This window comes from Sinocyclocheilus anshuiensis, unplaced genomic scaffold (assembly GCF_001515605.1).
Source record: "Sinocyclocheilus anshuiensis isolate Anshui unplaced genomic scaffold, SAMN03320099.WGS_v1.1 scaffold1426, whole genome shotgun sequence".
NCBI classification, from domain to species: Eukaryota; Metazoa; Chordata; class Actinopteri; order Cypriniformes; family Cyprinidae; genus Sinocyclocheilus; species Sinocyclocheilus anshuiensis.
This window is the reverse complement of record NW_015557171.1, coordinates 725,180-732,458: the sequence shown is the minus strand read 5'-3', so window position 1 is coordinate 732,458 and position 7,279 is coordinate 725,180.

Here is a 7,279-nt window from a genome sequence, read left to right as displayed (position 1 = left end):
TTCTGGAAAGTGATTTTGAGCTGTGATGGTACCACGAGGCGTCGCTCACTAGCGGATATGAGACTTATGGAGGGGATGTAGATTAGTAATACTGAGTGGAGGTATGCGGGTGCTGAGCCTGTGGCTGTTCTATATGCAAGCATCAATGTCTTGAACTTGATGCGAGCCGCAACCGGTAGCCAGTGCAAGGAGACAAAGAGAGGTGTAACATGGGCTCTTTTGGGCTCGTTGAAGACCAGTAGCTATCTGTACGTATCAGCTATCTGTTTGCTCAAGCCCAACTGGATGCAGAACATGATCACAACAAACTAGCCTTTTAGAGTTCCATTCTCAGTGAAAATATCTCTCATATGCTTTAGCAATTGGGCCAGTCAGAGACTAAAAATAAAGCTACTTAGTTTCATTATAGCCTGGTTTGCAAAGTGACAAGAGGTCACTGCTATGTTCCAGATATAGTAATGTCGGGGTTATCCATTGCTTGGCTCACAACACAATTTCCAATCACGTGTATCCCTTAGATAAGGTGTTCATTCTTCACACCTCTTTAATTTCACTGTACATAAACAATTGATCTCCAGTATGACATAAAAGCAGTTTGTCTGTTACACACTGACTGGAGGAACCTAATGCTCCCAGAGTACTAAAGGACAAGCAGTACTAAACACATCAACATCTGTTAAACTGGTCACACAATGACCTTCATGCTGGAACTCAGTGATAAAGCAATGAATTCATGCCTTCTCGGGTAAAGGGAATGCTATTCAGCTTTTGAAGACTCTGTTTTGACTCAAAGGAGGCAGACAAGAGAGAAAGAGAGCATGTGACTTATTTTACTGTTGACAGAAAACAAGAAGCATTTTGATATAAATACACAGCTCAGAAACAATAGGTGGTGTCCTTTGGTTATGTCCACCTTTTGCAGCAGTTACAGCATAGTGTCTGGCATAGTGTCAATATATTTCCTTAGAAATTCAAACCTAATGTTATCCCATGCCTTCTGCAACTCAAGCCAAAGGCTTTCCTTTGAATGTACAATAGATCTGTCCAGTTTATTTTCCAACTCGCCCCAAATTTGCTCAATGGGGTTAAGGTCCGGACTTTGAGGGGGCCAGTCCATCGTTTTCAATGTTCCAGCAGATTCCTTCTATCGCAAGTAGCGGGTTAAGGTCCGGACTTTGAGGGGGCCAGTCCATCGTTTTCAATTTTCCAGCAGATTCCTTCTATCGCAAGTAGCTCCGGCAATAGTTCGTTTTATGGGTATTGCAATGGCCAATTCAACAAAAACAACTGAAACCTCTTAAATATGCCAAGTGTTCTAATAATTTTGGCCACCACTGTATGTTGAATATACCATATAACATATATTGAGTTTGACTCAAATAAACATTGTAATACTGTAAACATATATAAAAAGAGATCTCAAGAGAAACACATAGTTTGTGGTAAATATTAGGGCACCCATAACAACACTACTATACTATCTATAGTCTTTTATGCTCACAAAGGCTGCATTTATTCGATCAAAAATACAGTAATGATGTGATTTATTATTACATATTTAATATATCTTAAAATGTTTAAATAAAATGAATTCCTGTGATGGCAAAGCCACTTTTTTAGCAGCCATTAATCCAGTCTTCAATGTCACATTATCCTTCAGAAATCATTCTACTAGATAATTCTATACTGATTTGGTGCTCAAGAAACATTTCTTATTATTATCAATGTTGAAAACAGTCATGCTGCTTAATGTATTTGTAAAAAATGTAAAACATTTTTAGGATGCTTTGATGAATAAAAAGTTCAGAACAGACTAGTATGACCTAAAATCTATCTCAGGCTGTGTTTCGTTTACTCTCTCTCTCTGTCTTTCTTCAGATAACAAGACAATGTGACACCTCAAATAAAGTTAAGCTGCGTAACAGGTGTGCCTGCATATCCTTGTAGTGAAACCAGTCTGTCTGACAGGGGCAGCTCACGTCACACAAACAAACAGCTGAGCTGTGCACGTCAAACCAAGTGTTAACATTCAAAACAATGTACTCTCTGAGAAACATCTCTGATATTTAAATAACACATAACTGAGAGCTCCATGGAGTCTCTCCAGCTATAAAAAAGAGCAGCCCTTAAGCAATAAAATTTTCCTCTGAACACTATCACTAATTTTCCATGGTGTAAGCAAGCATATATTTCATACCACATGCCAATCTTGCATCATAAAACCATATATCCTGATGTTTAAAGAAGAGTTTGATAATCACCATATGATTTTAATAATCACCATGACTCATAATACAGTTTATTGGACACAGCAAACAAAAGTGAGGTGATTACTTCAAAGGCACTAAAGTTCCTGGTAAAGAAACGCCCTCTGTCTCACCTTAAATGCTCTTTGATATGATTAAGAAATTATATCATATTAATTAATGTACAATCAGACAGTCAACCTTAGCCAGCAAAATAACATTTTCCTTACATAGAATTCCAATAAACCTTCAAGGGGTTTTATGATTATTAGTTTAAGTAAAATAATATTAATCTGATAAAATGAGGTACGAAATGAAACAGGAATCAGGAACACAGCATTATGATTAGTTCAAATATTTGCACATTACAGGTTTTCCGTTTTGGTCTACTCAAAGACACATCAGTGAAACTCTTTGCAAGCCAAAGAACAATTCAACCACATGACACCTTACAATAAAATTAAAACATTTTTCCAAATCAATTTTGACCAATCAAAACGTTGCGTCATATCACGCATTCCATCAGGAGACTATAGACTTTTGAGCCTGCACACACCGCCTCTGCTCAAAAGCCAGTCTTTGTGTGTGAAACGGTGAAATATTTGACAGTTGTAACCTCACAGCTTCAGGGCACACCCCACTCATGCCCTCCTGTGACGTCATTTCGAGTATGCATGGATTATCTATTTAGCGTATTTCGTAAAACTTGCTTTGTTTTTATTTCTGCCACATAGATCGTTTTATGTGGTCTGATCCTGGTTATGTAATGATTCTTCACACCCATTTATTCAGACACACAATATGAAAAAGCAACTCAAGCAGGTTTTGACCCAACAGAAGTTCATGAAAATGGATAACAGAAGGTACAATTGTATTGAATGTGCACTAGTAGTACTAGTAGTAAAAATGTTTTATAAAAGCCCAATATATATTATATTATATTATATTATATTATATTATATTATATTATATTATATTACATTGTATTGTATTGTATTGTATTATTATATTATTTTAATGAAGTATATTATATAAAGCATGTTATTTTTGTAATAAGTACTCCACTTTCCATGATTATCTAAGACATGTGGTGTAATGATACATTTCCAGTTTGTCATTAAAACGATTAGTCATCAAATGTCAAGCTTCAGTTTTGCATGTTTTAACACTGTCTCACTTTAACATATAACAGTTAGGGCAGAGCTGCATGTAAAACAGTCATTTTCTTCAAAGCCAGGTTCAGCTCAAAGCTCTTCAACCTTCTGTTTGCTTTGTCTTTCTTCTGGAACACAGACGCAACTTGGCTTAATAATTGAATTTATACAACAAATAGAACAAATGGAATATATGAAACACAGATTTAGACAGTCCGAATGGCGCAAGATCTGACGTCAAACCATTTCAGAGATTAAGAGCTGGAATCAAACCTGTTCAACAGGTATTATGAATATTGACTGTACTGTACAATACCATCCAAACTGGCCACATACATACATAATGATTTACACCAAAAATGACCTGGGACAGGTAATCCAGTAATCACGCATCACAGCTGCCAAAGGGCAATTTCATTACTAAGTAATCAAAAAGAAAATCATTACTGCTAGTTATTGTTTCAGTGATAACAAATTAATGCATTTAGAAATGCATGAAAGGATTTATGTTGATATTGTCCAAAAAACACTTTAACCTTAGTAATTCATGCAACAATGTTTTTAATTACCCACCATATTCATACCTAAAATTAAGATCTGGATTGGACAAAATATTTAGCACTGCTTTTTATGCTTAACATGAACAAGAAAAAAATTATTCATCCTAAAATATCAAATAAATGTCATAGAAAGCATCAAATTTGACTTTCGCATACGTCAACAAAACAGAAATTTTGTTTTAAAACAAATTATAAGTAAACTGTTTGTGTTTCTTGAAAATTATTGCTTCATTTAAGGTTTTGCAAATTAGAATCTTATAATTCCAAGCAGAACATGATTTTTTAGAATGAATGCATTTAACCTGTTCCAAAAATCCCCATTTAAAAATTTTAGAGGATTTTGATATTGTACACTGAGAATACATTTAGGGGCCCCGTCATTTTCATGTATAAAAGAGACTTGTTCCCCATATAATTTTTGCAATATGGAATGCAAAAACTTTGAAGCTCAATATCTCAAAACCTGAAAATGCAGATAGAATTTAATTAATCAATTCCAAGGTGGCGATTTTTTATAGATAATATAAAGAACTGGTTATTTTGCCAGGACACCCGTGTGAACAAAATGATGGTTTGATATTTTGTATATAATGCAATGAAAATCATAGTTTTAAGAATGACTTAAATGTCCAAAATCTGTTTGGAGCTATTCATGTTTTGTTTTATCTTATAGCTAAAGAACTGCTAACTCCCAAGAACAGAATATAATGTTGTCTGTGGTCAAACCCCTGCTGAACAGAGAGGACAAAAGTACAAACTAACTCCAGTCTTACAGCAGGTGGCTCTTCAACAGCCACTGGAGATCTGCCAGAGATGATAAACATCAGGAACACACTCAGCCCTAGTCACCACATCACACACGTTCCACGCACACAGCCTCAAAGAGCTCAGCCTTTCTGTTGGCTCAGCTTGGAAAGTTTGACCCGTCCAGCTGAGTTAAGAGGTGTGATCCCCACGATCTCTTGGATTTATCTAGTTCTTTCCCAGCTCTGAACACGTCACACTCATCTGACCTGACATGGAACTGATGGAACACACTAACTCCCACATATCCACCACTCCGTTTGAGCTCCCAGTGCCTACAAGGTCAAAGGTGCCTTTGGGAGGGGGAGGTGCAGTAATAAATAAGCAGACTATGACAAAAGCTCACAGTTATTCACTGTGATAGTTACCCTTGTGAAAAAAGAAGTACACTTTAGCATACTTTTATAAGGAGTACTTTGTTATTAATAAATAAAGTGCAAAAAAAGGAGTACTTTGTTAATAATATACTTAAAAAGAAAAATGAATGCTGTGTTTTAAGACATAATTGCATGTTATTTGCAATTTAATAAACGTATATGTAATTTTATGGTTCTTTCTGTTGTCTTGATACATGGTTAAAGTGTACTTCTGAATATACTGACAAACATTTATGGTTAACTAAAATACACTTCAATGTATTTTTATAAAAAATTGTATATCGTGCATTTAAATATTGTAATTAAAATATTACCTTTTCATTTCATATCAAAAACACTACAGTTGTAATTATAATCAAATATTTTATATTTGCTTTGATTTGTTAGTCAACTAATCGAAATAAGTGTTTTTAAAGTAAAAGAAAAGATTAATAAAATATAATTGTACTTTAATTACATTTTAAACTTTTAATTTGACTATTTTAAAGTGCAAATGTATTTAAATGTGTTAAAAACATGTCATGTACACTTATGGCCTTTTTTCATTAATGTTACAATATCTGAAACTACAAGTTATAAAATACTTTATAGAGTTGAAGTACACTACAAGCACACATTCAAAAAACTAAGCACACATCTTTTACCACAAAAGTATGTTATTTGAACTGGGCTTTCATGGAAAACAGTGCTATACTACAAATTAAAACCATGGTTCAACTGTATTTTGACTCATTGATTTTTCCACGAAGAAAAAAAATAAAAAATAAAAAAAAAATCACAAGTGCGTCACCATTCAGAAAAACCTCAATCGCAAAATACTTTATAGAGTTGAAGTACACTACAAGCACACATTCAAAAAACTAAGCACACATCTTTTACCACAAAAGTATGTTATTTGAACTGGGCTTTCATGGAAAACAGTGCTATACTACAAATTAAAACCATGGTTCAACTGTATTTTGACTCATTGATTTTTCCACGAAGAAAAAAAAGAAAATAAATAAATAAATCACAAGTGCGTCACCATTCAGAAAAACCTCAATCGCTGTTTAGTGTAATGTGGGTATGCTTTGAATTAAACTGCTTAAGCAACCATCCTTGCATGAGTAAAGTAGCCTATAACCCAGATAAAATCTGGAACTGGTCTGACATCAAACTTTTAGAGTTTCATTCAATTTAATTTTAAAAACCTTAAAACCTATATGTCACGGGCAGGGTGTTCAAGAGAGCAGGCAAGAGCACAATGAGGATAATTAACTAATGATTAGAACAGGAACAACCAAATAAGGACACAGAGGAAGAAACCACACTCAACAGTCCACAGGGGTGTGACAGATCGCCCCCCTCCCGGAAGGTGCGACCTTGCGCCGTGGAGACAGAGGGAGGGACGGAGGGGACTTAGGAGGAGGACAAAGGAGTGGATGTGGGATGGAGACAGGGGAAGGCAAAGGGCTGGCAGGCAGACATGACAGGTGGAGGCTCCGGCGGAGGACGGATATCCGGGAGGAGGCCGGCAGATCCGAGACCAGGGTGGCGACGAAGGAGGTAGGAGCCAGGGAGGAGACAGGAAGGACCCGGAGCAGGAGGAGCTCAGCAGGACCCAGGCCACAGCCATAACAGCGGCCCACGGTGGAGCCATGGAGGAGGGATGGCTGCCGACTCCAGGGGGCCGACTAACGGCGGCAGAGCAGGTGGAGGAGGAGCCCGAGGCGGAGACAGAGAGCCAACGAGGGCAGAGCAGGTGGTGGAGGAGCCCGAGGAGGAGGCGGAGATCCGTGGCGGAGCCGGAGCAACTGAGGACCAAGGTGGAGCTGGCAGGAGGAAGGAGCCCAACGGAGCCGGTGGGACAGAGCGACGAGGCCCAGCCAGAGGAGAGGAGTCCAGAGGCGATGGCGGGTCGACGCTCGACCAAGGTGGAGCCGGAGGGATGAGGGAGCCCGGTGGAGCTGATGGATCGATGGGTGACGGTGAAGGCGAGGGAGCTAGGAGCCGAGGTGGAGCCACTGGGTCTACGGGCCGAGGCGGAGTCCGGGCCTCGGAGGCTGGAGGTGGAGGTGAGGGATACTCCGACCCCGGCGACGCTGGAGGATGGCAGTCCCGCGGGGCTCGCACCGCAATGATGGTGGGCTGAGGGCGGG